Source organism: Anas platyrhynchos, chromosome 32 (genome assembly GCF_047663525.1).
Source record: "Anas platyrhynchos isolate ZD024472 breed Pekin duck chromosome 32, IASCAAS_PekinDuck_T2T, whole genome shotgun sequence".
Taxonomy (NCBI): Eukaryota; Metazoa; Chordata; class Aves; order Anseriformes; family Anatidae; genus Anas; species Anas platyrhynchos.
The window spans coordinates 671,503-684,130 of NC_092619.1; positions in this window are offsets into that span (position 1 = coordinate 671,503).

Genomic DNA, 12,628 nt, shown 5'->3' on the forward strand with positions numbered 1-12,628 from the left:
TCCTGCTTGATTTGTTCAAAGGCTTGTCGTTGTTCAGGGCCCCATTCAAACTCATTCTTCTTACGGGTTACTTGGTAGAGTGGGTTTACAATCAGACTGTAATTTGGGATGTGCATTCTCCAAAACCCCACAACACCTAGGAAAGTCTGTGTTTCTTTTTTGTTAGTTGGTGGAGACATAGTTGTTATTTTGTTGATCACATCCATTGGGATTTGACGACGTCCATCTTGCTATTTTATTCCTAAAAACTGGATCTCTCGTGCAGGTCCTTTGACTTTATTTTGTTTTATGGCAAAACCGGCTTTCAGAAGGATTTGGACTATTTTCTTCCCTTTCTCGAAAACTTCCTCTGCTGTGTCACCCCACACAATAATGTCATCGATGTACTGCAGGTGTTCAGGAGCTTCCCCCTGCTCTAGCACAGACTGGATCAGCCCATGGCAAATGGTAGGGCTGTGTTTCCACCCCTGGGGCAGTCGATTCCAAGTATATTGGACTCCCCTCCAAGTGAAGGCAAATTGTGGCCTGCACTCTGCTGCTAGAGGGATGGAGAAAAATGCATTAGCGATATCAATTGTGGCGTACCACTTGGCTGCCTTCGACTCAAGTTCGTACTGAAGTTCCAGCATGTCCGGCACTGCAGCACTCAGTGGTGGCGTGACTTCGTTCAGGCCACGATAGTCCACTGTTAGTCTCCACTCGCCATTAGACTTTCGCACTGGCCATATGGGACTATTGAAAGGTGAATGAGTCTTGCTGATCACTCCTTGGCTCTCCAATTGATGAATTAGCTTATGGATGGGAATCAGGGAGTCTCGGTTAGTGCTATATTGCCGCCGGTGCACAGTTGTGGTAGCGATTGGCACTTGCTGGTCTTCGACCCTCAGCAACCCCAGAACAGAAGGGTCCTCTGAGAGACCAGGCAAGGTAGATAATTGTTTAATGCCCTCTGTCTCTAAGGCAGCTATACCAAAAGCCCACCGGAACCCTTTTGGGTCCTTGCAATATCCTCTTCTAAGATAGTCTATGCCAAGGATACATGGAGCATCCGGGCCAGTCACAATGCGGTGCTTTTCCCACTCATTCCCAGTCAGACTCACTTCAGCCTCCAATACAGTCAACTGCTGAGATCCCCCTGTCACTCCACAAATATAGATGGGCTCTGGTCCTTTATAGCTCGATGGCATTATAGTACATTGTGCGCCGGTGTCTACTAAAGCCTTATACTTCTGTGCGTTTGATGTGCCAGGCCATCGAATCCACACAGTCCAATAAACTCGATTGTCCCTTTCCTCCCCCTGGCTGGAGGCAGGGCCCCCCTAATCCTGGTCAGAATCTTCTTCGTTTCTGCGTTTGAAGGACTGTCTGCTGGAAGTTGGAGCAGCAAACTTTTTGGAGAATCCCTTTTTCCTGATTGTTTTCTTTTGCAACTCACGTACCCGTGCCTCTAGGGTCGCGGTAGATTTTCCATCCCATTTTCTCATGTCCTCTCCATGGTCTCGTAAGTAAAACCACAGGGTGGCACGGGGTGAGTACCCACCATATCGTCTTCCTTGTGTGGGTGAACGCCTACCCCTGACAGCTGAGACACTGCTTTGTACAGGTGCGGAGGAGAATAATCTCTCTTCAAGTTGGTGAACCTTTTCAGAAAGTTTCTCCCAGGTGTTCTCTTTTGGTCGATGGACACTGGTTGGTTCAGGTGGGGAGGACAATAGATTCTCTTCAAGTTGGTGAACCTTTTCAGAAAGTTTCTCCACAGCTGAGACGCAGGCCTGTAAGGAAGAGGAGAGACTTTCTTTGTACTGCCGGAGTTGTTTAGCCGCTTCATCCACTGTGGGTTCCTCATCCTCTTTCCAGGCCATTATTGCCAATGAGCTGGCATATGATGATGGTGCACTCCGTACAAACTTCCGCCACATGGGTCGTGTACACCTGACTTCATCTGGGTCTTTGGATGTTTGTCTGAGGTCTGGATCCTCATAAATCACTTCCCGTACGGCTAATTCCCTCAGGTACTGGATTCCCTTCTCCATAGTGGTCCACTTGCCTGGTAGACATAAAAGTTCTTCCTTGAAGGGATACCTTTCCCTCACAGCTGAGAGGAGACGCCTCCAGAGGCTGGTGGATTGTGCTCCATCTGCAATTGCTTTGTCAATGCCGGCGTCTCGAGCAAGGGATCCCAGCCGCTTGGCTTCCCTGCCATCTAATTCCACACAATTGGTTCCAGAGTCCCAGCACCGGAGCAGCCAGGTGACAAGCTGCTCACCTATACAGCGACCAAAATCTTTTCGCACATCTCGTAGCTCGTGCTCGTTTAGGCTTCGGGTAGTTACTGTTGATTTTTCGACATCCTCATCTTCCTCCTCCTGAATCCTTGATGGCCCAGCGTCGTCGTTGTCTCTGTCGTCTCTATACCTAGATTTGGCAGAAGACTTTCTGCGTTCTAAACGACCTGAATCTCTATACCATTTCTTCACCTTCTCTACAGGGGCAGCTTGCACTGCTACTGCTCGTTTCTCTGACCTTGTTACAGGGTCTGCAACAGAGGTTGGAATACCCTCTGCAGGGTCAACTTGCACTACTACTGCTCGTTTCTCTGACCTTGTTACAGGGTCTGCCACAGAGGTTGGAATACCCTCTGCAGGATTAACTTGCACTGCTACAGCCCGTTTCTCTGACCCTGTTACAGGGTTTGCCACAGGGGTTGTAATACCCTCTGCAGGATCAACTTGCACTGCTATAGCTCGTTTCTCTGACACAGCCACAGGAGCTGGAGCGGCTGCAGGAGCTGGAGCAGTTGCAGGAACCAGGGCTGGAGCGGCTGCAGGAACTGGAGTTGGAGCAGTTGCAGGAGCTGGGACTGGAGTAGCGGCAGGAGCTGGGACTGGAGCAGCTGCAGGAACCGGAGCTGGAGCGGCTGCAGGAGCTGGGACTGGAGCAGCTGCAGGAGCTGGGACTGGAGCAGCTGCAGGAGCTGGGACTGGAGCGACTGCAGGAACTGGAGCTGGAGCGGCTGCAGGAGCTGGGACTGGAATGGCTGCAGGAGCTATAACAGGAGCGGCTGCAGGAGCTGGGGCTGGAGCGGCTGCAGGAACCGGAGCTGGAGCAGCTGCAGAGTCCACCGTAGGGGTCACAGTGGCCGTTGGATCTGTCACAGGGTTTGGAGTGGCTGCAGGGTCTGTCACTAAGTTGATAGCAGTATCAATGGCAGCTCGATAGGCATGAGCCAGGCCCTAGCACGTTACAATGATTTGTGTTACTTTGGAACTGCCAGAATCATGACACCTTTTTTTCAAGCATTCTGCCAGTTTTTGAGGATTTTGCCATTGTTCAGGGGTGAATTTCCAAAACACTGGGGGTGCCAACTGCTCTAGATGCCTGCCCATATCCACCCATACTCCCTGCCACCCACAACTATACTGCCTCCAGGCAGATCTCCGGATGAGCTTCCTAAGTAATTGTTTAACTTTAAGCAGAATCTGAAGTGCATTCAGGAGGCAGAACAACAAGACTATTGTGGTCTGAGTATCCCAAGGATATTCAATATCTTGGAGAGCTATTGTGACAAGCTCAGGGGATAAGAGGGTGGTGAAGGAGGAAGGCAGAGTGATCCAGGAGGATACAGGGGTGGTGAAGGAGAAAGGGAGAGTAATCAAGTAAGAAAAAATATCTTCCCCTTTCCCCTCCACAGATTGACTCCCTAATGGAGAAAAACAATAGGTACAATTGCTAATAGTTCCGAAGATACTGTTTCCAAAGTACAGAGTCCACGATGTTACTGAGTATAAATACCAAGTTAGAGTCATGACCAGATATCTTATCGTCTCATAAGCCATTGCTATAACACTCAGTACCATAATGATCTGAAACCGGGGCCCGGAGAGGATAAACAACACGACAGAGAGCAAATACAGAAAATAATGTACTATAATACTCAATTTGGAAAACAGGCGCAGCAGAGTTGAGATTAAAGCAATCAGCATTATGACAAGTGACTATTAAGCAGGTCTAATCCTTACACCAATTTTAGTTTAACACACTCTGGTCAGATCTGCCGTTATCTCAACCTTTCGAGCCCCACGTTGGGCGCCAAAAAGACTGTTGTGGTTTAACCCGGCCGGCAGCTAAACACCACGCAGCCGTTCGCTCACCCTCCCCCCTCCCTCTTTGGGACGGGGGAGAGAAATGGAAAGTGAAGCCCGTGAGTTGAGATAAAGACAGTTTAATAAGACAAGAAAGTAATAATAAAAAAAATAATAATAACAATAATAATAATAATAATAATACAATGGTGATAATACGAAAGTAATAATAGTATGTACAAACAAGTGATGCACAATGCAATTGCTCACCACCCGCTGACCGATGCCCAGCCTAACCCCGAGCAGTCCGGTCCCCTTCCCCCGGCTAGCCACCCCTATATATTGTTTAGCATGACGTCAGATGGTATGGAATACCCCTTTGGCTAGTTTGGGTCACCTGTCCTGGGTCTGTCCCCTCCCAGCTCTTACTGCACCCCCAGCCTGCTCGTTGGCAGGACAGAGCAAAAGGCTGAAATGTCCTTGGCTTAGTATAAGCACTGCTCTGCAACAATTAAAGCATTGGGGTGTTATCAGCACTCTTCTCATCCTAAGCCAAAACACAGCATTCCACCAGCTACTAGGAAGAAAATTAATTCTGTTATAACTGAAACCAGGACACTTTGTCAGGTAATCAGTATTCCAGGGAATACCCCTGTCCTCTGTACTTGAGAAGCCAGCAGTGGTAGAGAAGCCTGAATGGGAAGTGGCAGCTATAGAATAACCCTGTAGGATATTGCATTACCTGCCCTCACACAGACACTTACCATGTTAGAGCTGTGAAGATTTCTCCCACAGTGAGCTCTCAGCACTTTACACTGCCTTTTTTTTTTTTTTTTTTTTTTTACAGTGCCTCCACACTGCCTTTAACATCTCCCTCCCTTCTCTCACTGCCCTTGTCCCCTGCAGGCAGTGCCCCCAGCCCTGCTGTGCTGTGCAGAGGAGCTGCTCCTGGGCAGAGCTGTCTCTCTGCAGCGCTGCCCGCTTGCCAGGAGCTCCCCTTGGGCCCCCGAGCCTGGCCCAGCTCAGCAGCACAGCTCCATTCCAAGGCCTCCCTGTCTCTACCCCTTCAGCCTCCCTGGAGGTGTCCCTGGACCTCCAGGGGAATTGACTTTGAAAGTGAAGCAATCCCTGATGTTCCTTCCCTGCACTGGGCAAGGAAACTCATTTCCAGCACTGTCATTATGCATTGTCAGATGAACAATATGGGGAATGACACAGAATCACCTTTCCATGTCCTGGTTTCAGGCAGGTATTCCATGCAAGGACCTTTTCTTCCCCCTGGTGAGGAAAGGGCTTCAGCTTAGTCAACCAAGACGTCTCATTCTTTGCAGTCCAGAAGCTAGAAGGGGGTTCAGCTCCCTCCCATGCCTTACACAAGCCCACAGGATTCCTCTTGCCTGGGCACAAACCAGGCATCTGCATGTAATCTGCTTGCCTCAGCTCCCAGCATATTGAATGGAGACAGAGGCCAGGAGGGAGCTGATTTGCCAGAGGTGGCCAGAGACAGATGCAGGTATCTGTATGGTCTGATGGATTAATTGTGGGAGCCAGGGAGCATCCGGGGGCATCATTTTTAAGTTTAGGGAGATTTTCTTGGGCTAACAGAAATGAGAGCAGATGCCTGCATTTAGCACCACTGAATCTTTTTAGTGTCCGTTAGTATTCTCTGAGCAACCTACACTGCTTTCACTTGACGATATGGAGTCATGTAGCACAGGGAGAGCTAACTTTCTGTGTTTACAATATCTCCATTACTGACCATAATGGCAGTGGCCTCATGGACATCTCCACATTGCCTAAGCCAATTCAGGGAAGGTTCTTGATTTTGTTATGGCCAAATACTGGGCCTGTAGCGCTACATCAGATGTCAAGACTCTCACATAAAACTACCTGTGGCTGGAAGGTCCAGCACTGGTCCTGGGAAGGAAAGCCATCCCCATCCAGAGCAAATGCATGGCAGAAAACCAAGGCAGCAATTGCAGACAGTTTGCTCCCTCCCTCCACTTTTACTCAGCCTCTTGATGTCATTGAACAAGCCAACAGTTTTCACAGAGTGCCTGTCAGCAGAACCTGCTTGTTCCTGGAGATCAGCTTCACCTCTGCCAGAGGCCTTCAGGGGCTGCAGAGACACACCTGGCAGCAAATCTGTTTCCTGCCAGGCCTGCCCAGGACATCCCAGCTCTGATTCTCTCTGTCCTTAGGGACAGCAGGGTTTGCTCTCTCTGTTGGCATCCCATTTCAAATGTACGTTCTCAACTGCACGTTCTCAACTGCTGTCCACTCCAGCATGTCTCTGGCTTCAAACAAAGTCTTTGCACAGTTGGAGTTTTGGAAATTTGTTACCAGGCTTCCCAAAGGAAAAGAAACATCTTGGCCTGATGTCAGAGCTGAGGGATATAAAGAAGGAGATAGAGGACTTAGGTGCCAGACCTCAAAGCAGCATTTCTGGGCCTGTTCAGGAAGCTGTTAGTGGAGATCTCATTGTCAGTAGCCCTGAAAGTCAGAAAAGCTCCTTGCCATAAAACATTCCTCTGCCAAAGTTTCATGCAGATTTCAAGAAGGTCCATGAGATGAACTGGGGAGCTAAAGCTTGCTTAGCATTACTTTGTTTGAGGAGTCTTTTCCAGAGCATGTCCTCTTGGATCTCATTGCTTGGAGTATTGATAAGAAGGTGACTGAAAGTGAGGGTAGACCATACCTGACCACCCGCAATATTTCCTAGGTTGAAATGACCACATCTCTGAGCGAAAGGAGAGAAGTGGGTCTCATTTACCTGGATTCAACACAATCCCCCACAGTATTCCCTTTTCCAATAATAACATTGTTGGAGGGATAGGCTAATTGAAACTTCATGATGTCCAACAAGGACAAAACCCCATTTCTGCTTCTGAGGTGGAAAACTGCCCTACGATGACATAGGCTAGGGGCTGTATAGGTTTATAGAATAGAATTTAAAAGGATCAAAATGAATTGAACCAAATGGAACAGAATAGTTCAGTCTGAAGGGACCTTCAAAGCGTATCCGGTACAAGTGACCAATCTATCACACAGAATTTCTAGAATTTTCTAGAATTTCTAGGTTGGAAGAGAGCTCAAGATCATCGAGTCCAACCTCTGACCTAATGCTAACAGTCCCCACTAAACCATATCCCTAAGCTCTACATCTAAACATCTTTTAAAGACTTCCAGGGATGGTGACTCCACCACTTCCCTGGGCAGCCTGTTCCAATGTCTAACAACCCTTTCAGTAAAGAAGTTCTTCCTAACATCCAACCTAAAACTCCCCTGGCACAACTTAAGCCCATTCCCCTTTGACTTGTAACCAGGCATGCGGGAGAATAGACCAACCCCCACCTCGCTACAGCCTCCTTTAAGGTATCTGTAGAGAGCAATAAGGTCGCCCCTGAGCCCCCTCTGCTCCAGGCTAAACAATCCCAGCTCCCTCAGCCGCTCCTCGTAGGACTTGTTCTCCAGACCCCTCACCAGCTTGGTTGCCCTTCTCTGGACATGCTCGAGTACCTCCATGTCCTTCTTGTAGGGAGGGGCTCAAAACTGAACACAGTACTCGAGTGTTCAGCCTCACCAGAGCCGACTGGGGACAATCACTTCCTTAGTCCTGCTGGCCACACCGCTTCTTATACAAGCCAGGATGCTGTTGGCCTTCTTGGCCACCTGAGCACACTGCTGGCTCATATTCAGCCGACTATCAACCATCACTCCCAGGTCCTTCTCTGCCAGGCTGCTTTTCAACCACTCATCTCCCAGCCTGTAGCTCTGCTTGGGGTTGTTGTGCTCCAGGTGCAGGACCCGGCACTTGGCCTTGTTGAACTTCATCCAGTTGACCTCAGCCTATCAGTCCAGCCTATCCAGACCCTCCTGCAGAGCCTTCCTACCCTTGAGCAGATCAACAAACGCACCTAACTTGGTGTCATCTGCAAACTTACTGAGGGTGCACTCAATCCCCTCATTGAGATCATTGATAACGATATTGAAGAGAACTGGCCCTAGTACAGAGCCCTGCAGGACTCCACTAGTGACAAGTTTCTGACTGTTGGAAACTAGTGGAGTCCTCCATTCTCCATGATTTTTTGGGCCCAGCTATCGAGCCAGTTTCTAACACAGTGAAGCATACACCAGTGCAAGCCAAGAGCAGCCAGTTTCTTCAGGAGAATGCTGTGGGAAATAGTGTCAAAAGACTCACTGAAGTCAAGGTAGACCACATCCACAGCCTTTCCCTCATCCAATAAGCACGTCACTTTGTCACAGAAGGAAATCAGGTTCGTCAAGCAGGATCTGCCTTCCATAAACCCATGCTGACTGGGCCTGATTGACTTGTTACCCTGCAAATGCCATGTGATGACACTCAAGATAATCTGCTCCATGAGCTTCTCCAGCTCCAAGGTCAGACTGACGGGCCTATAGATTCCCAGGTCCACCCTCCGGCCCACTTTTAGATGGGTGTCATGTTTGCTAGCCACCAGTCAACTGGAACCTCCTCTGATAGCCAGGACTGCTGATAAATGATGGAAAATGTCTTGGTCAGCTCTTCCACCAGTTCTCTCAGTACCATCAGGTGGATCCCATCCAGCCCCATCGACTTGTGTACATCTAAGTGCTGTAGCAGGTCACCAACCATTTCCACATGGATTATGATTGCCGCATTCTGCTCCACATCTCCTTCTACCAGTTCTGGGTACTGGGTATCTAGAGAAAAACTGGACTTGCTGCTAAAGTCTCAGGCAAAGAAGGCATTAAGCAACTCAGCCTTTTCCTCATCTCTTGTCACTAAGTTTCCCCCCACATCCAGTAAAAGATGGAGATTCTCCTTAGTCCTCCTTTTTGTGTTTCTGTATTTATAAAAACATTTTTTGTTATCTTTAACAGCAGTAGCGAGAGTGAGCTCCAGATGAGCTTTGGCCTTTCTAATTTTGTCTCTGCACAGCCTTATGACATCCTGAAAGCCCTCCTGAAAGGCCTGCCCTCCTTTTAAATGTCCTTAACCCTCTTTTTCTTCCTAAGTTCAAGCCTCAACTCTCTGTTCAGCCAAGCCAGTCTTCTTCCACTCCAGCTCATCTTTGGGCATGTGGAGACAGACTGCTCCTGAGCCTTTAAGATTTCCTTCTTCAAGAGTGCCCAGCTTTCCTGGACTCCTCTGCCTTTCAGAACTGTCTCCCAAGGGACTCTGACAACCAGTGTCCTGAAGAGCTCAAGGTCTGCCCTCTGGAAGTCCAAGACCGTGGTTTTACTGATCCCTCTCCTGACTTCACCAAGAATGGAGAACTGTAATGTTTCGTGGTCACTCTGCCCAAGACAGCTCTCAGCTACCACATCTCCCACCAATCCTTCTCTGTTTGTGAAGAGAAGGTCTAACGGGGCACCTCCCCTGGTAGGCTCACTAACCAACTGCGTCAGGAAGCTGTGTTCCACACTCTCCAGAAGCTTCCTGGACTTCTTCCTCTGAGCTGTATTGCATTTCCAGGATATATCTGTGAAGTTGAAGTCCCCCATAAGAACAAGTGCTGATGATTTTGCAACTTTTGCCAGCTGCCTGTAGAATTCCTCATCCGTCATGGTTTGACAGTCTATGAAACATCCGCACCAGGATGCCTGCCTCATTGGCCTTCCTGCTGACCCTATTCCACAGGGACTCAACATTATCATTCTCAGCCTCGAGTTTCACAACATCAAAACACATTCTAATATAGAGAGCCACGCCACCACTCCTGTGCTGCCTGTCCCTTCTGAAGACCCTACAGTCAGACATTGCAGTACTCCAGTCATGGGAGTGGTCCCACCATGTTTCAGTGATGGCAACCAAGTCATAGCTTGCCTTTCGTTTCTTTGTTATTGAACAATGGCTAGAGCTGTATTATAATGGACATGCATCAATAAAATCTCTGCTTACGGCCCAGAGGAATTTGTCACTTGAAACATCACTCAAATGTCACCCTGGCACCTCCAATGTCACCCGGTGTCTGCATCTGAACAGCTCCCTTCTGCTCTCTGTCTCCATTCAATATGCTGGGAGCTCAGACAGGCAGCTGACATGCAGCTGCCTAGTTTGTGCCCACCTGAACCAGGTCAAGAGGAATCCCAACTCGTGTGGGTTGTGTGTGGAATGGGAGAGGAAGCTGAGCCCCCTTGTAGCCTCTGGACAGCAAATAAAGAAGTAGATGCCTTGTTTTACTCAGCTGAAACACTTCCATCAGCAGGGGGAAGGCAGGTCCCTCCCTGTCCTTGCCTGGGTGTTCTGCCTAAAACGAGGACATGGAAAAGTGATTCTTGGACCTCATAGTTTTTCTGTATGAAGAATAACAGTGCTGGAAAAGTTTCCTTCCAAAGCAGCAGGAGGGAATATGAGTGATTACTTCTCTGTTTCAAAGTTGATTCCCCTGGAGGCCCGGGTACTTGTCAAGAGCTCCCTGTGCTGATGAGCTGGGCCGGGCTCCTGGGCCCAAGGGGAGCTCCTGGCAAGCGGGTAGCACTGCAGAAAGACAGCTCTGCCCAGGAGCAGCTCCTCTGCACAGCACAGCAGCAGGGCTGGGGGCACTGCCTGCAGGGGACAAGGGCAGTGAGAGAAGGGAGGGAGATGTTAAAGGCAGTGTGGAGGGGGGATGCTGAGAGCTCACTGTGGGAGAAATCTTCACAGCCATGAACAGGGTAAGTCTGTGGCTGCAGGGCAGCACAGCTGTTGTTCCTGGTGCCATCCCCAGATTTGCTGGCAAATCCCTCAACCTATGGGAGCTTTCAGGAGGACGCTTAATGTTTGGATAAGAGGAGAACGTCAGGCTCCGGAACAGTGATTAACTGAAATCCATAAACTGAAAGCCATAAATAACTGAAGGACAGGACATGATGTTTCTTTCTCACAGGGCTGGCTGCAGCCAGGTTGCAGTCTGGGGTGCCCGGGGCTGTGGTGCAGAGTAGGGTCCCTGCTGTGCCCCAGGGGCTGTGTGCTGGGGCAGGGCCTCTGCTGCCTGCCAGGCTCAGCACTCAGCCTGCCGGGGGAGCTGCCCAGGGTGCTTCAGGGAGAAGCTGTGGGTGGAAGAAATACCCCCTCCCCTGGCAGGGCAGGGCAGGGTCCTGCTGTTGCCCAGAGGCTGCTTCCAGGGGTAGGCAGCTCTCAGCTCTACAGCACCCCCAGGGCATCTCTGGGGGTGATTCTTGACAAGATGGACCAACTCGTGCACTACCTGCATGGAAGGCACTCTCTAGAGTCTCTGCTTTCATTTTCCTGCCCTAAAGAGCAGTCAGGAAAACACTAATGGAGTTGTCTGGTTGTGTCAGTCACTGAGGCTGTTAGATTATTCCACTGAAAGAGGTCTGTAGGTCTGTGAGGAATCTCACAGTTTTCCTCCACACTCTATAACCTATATACTTCATTGTTTTCTGACAGATTTTTCGATGTTGTACTCAGCACCTAAAATAATGAGACACCTGTGGCCAGTGGGCACCTGAAATCCATCCCCACTGGTTTTCAGCAGACGCTGTAGGGCAGTACTGACTCTGGCTGAGCCCACACAGGATCTGTCTGGTTTCTCTACACACTTAGGAAGTAAAACTGAGTGCTAGAGGCAAGAGAACATCTTCCTCAAAGAGAAGTAGTAGTCTGTCTTGCTGAGGAGGTTTTGATGAAACATAATCTATAGCTATAGGTATTGCAGAGAGCAATTTCTCTAACTTGTTCTGTGTCTTTTCCACCAATGACAGCCATCCATGCTCTGAGGCAGCAAATGTCCAACAGCAGCTTCCCCACAGAGTTCCTCCTGTTGGCATTTGCAGACACACGCCAGCTGCAGCTCCTGCACTTCGGGCTCTTCCTGGGCATCTACCTGGCTGCCCTCCTGGGCAACGGCTTCATCCTCACCGCCGTAGTCTGCGACCACCACCTCCACACCCCCATGTACTTCTTCCTCCTCAACCTCGCCCTCCTTGACCTGGGCACTATTACCACCACTGTTCCCAAAGCCATGGCCAACTCCCTATGGGATACCACAGCCATTTCCTACACAGGTTGTGCTGCTCAAGTTTTTTTCTTTTTCTTTTTTCTTTCAGCAGAGTTTTATCTTCTCACCATCATGGCCTATGACCGATACATCGCCATCTGCAAACCTCTGCACTATGAGACAGTAATGGCCAGCAGAACTTGTGCCAACATTGCAGCAGCTGCCTGGGGCTATACTTTTCTCTATGCAGTACTGCACACTGCCAATACCTTTTCCTTCCCCCTCTGCCAAGGCAATGCCCTGGACCAGTTCTTCCGTGAAATACCCCAGATCCTCAGGCTTTCCTGCTCAGAAGCCTACCTCAGAGAATTTGGGCCTATTGTGGTTAGTGCTGTTTTAGCATCTGGCTGTTTTGTTTTCCTTGTGCTGTCCTATGTGCAGATCTTCAGGGCTGTGCTGAGGATCCCCTCGCAGCAGGGCCAGCACAAAGCCTTTTCCACATGCCTCCCTCACCTGGCCGTGGTCTCCCTGTTCATCAGCAGTGGCACATTTGCCTACCTGAAGCCTCCCTCTATGTCCTCCTCCTCCCTGAATCTTTTG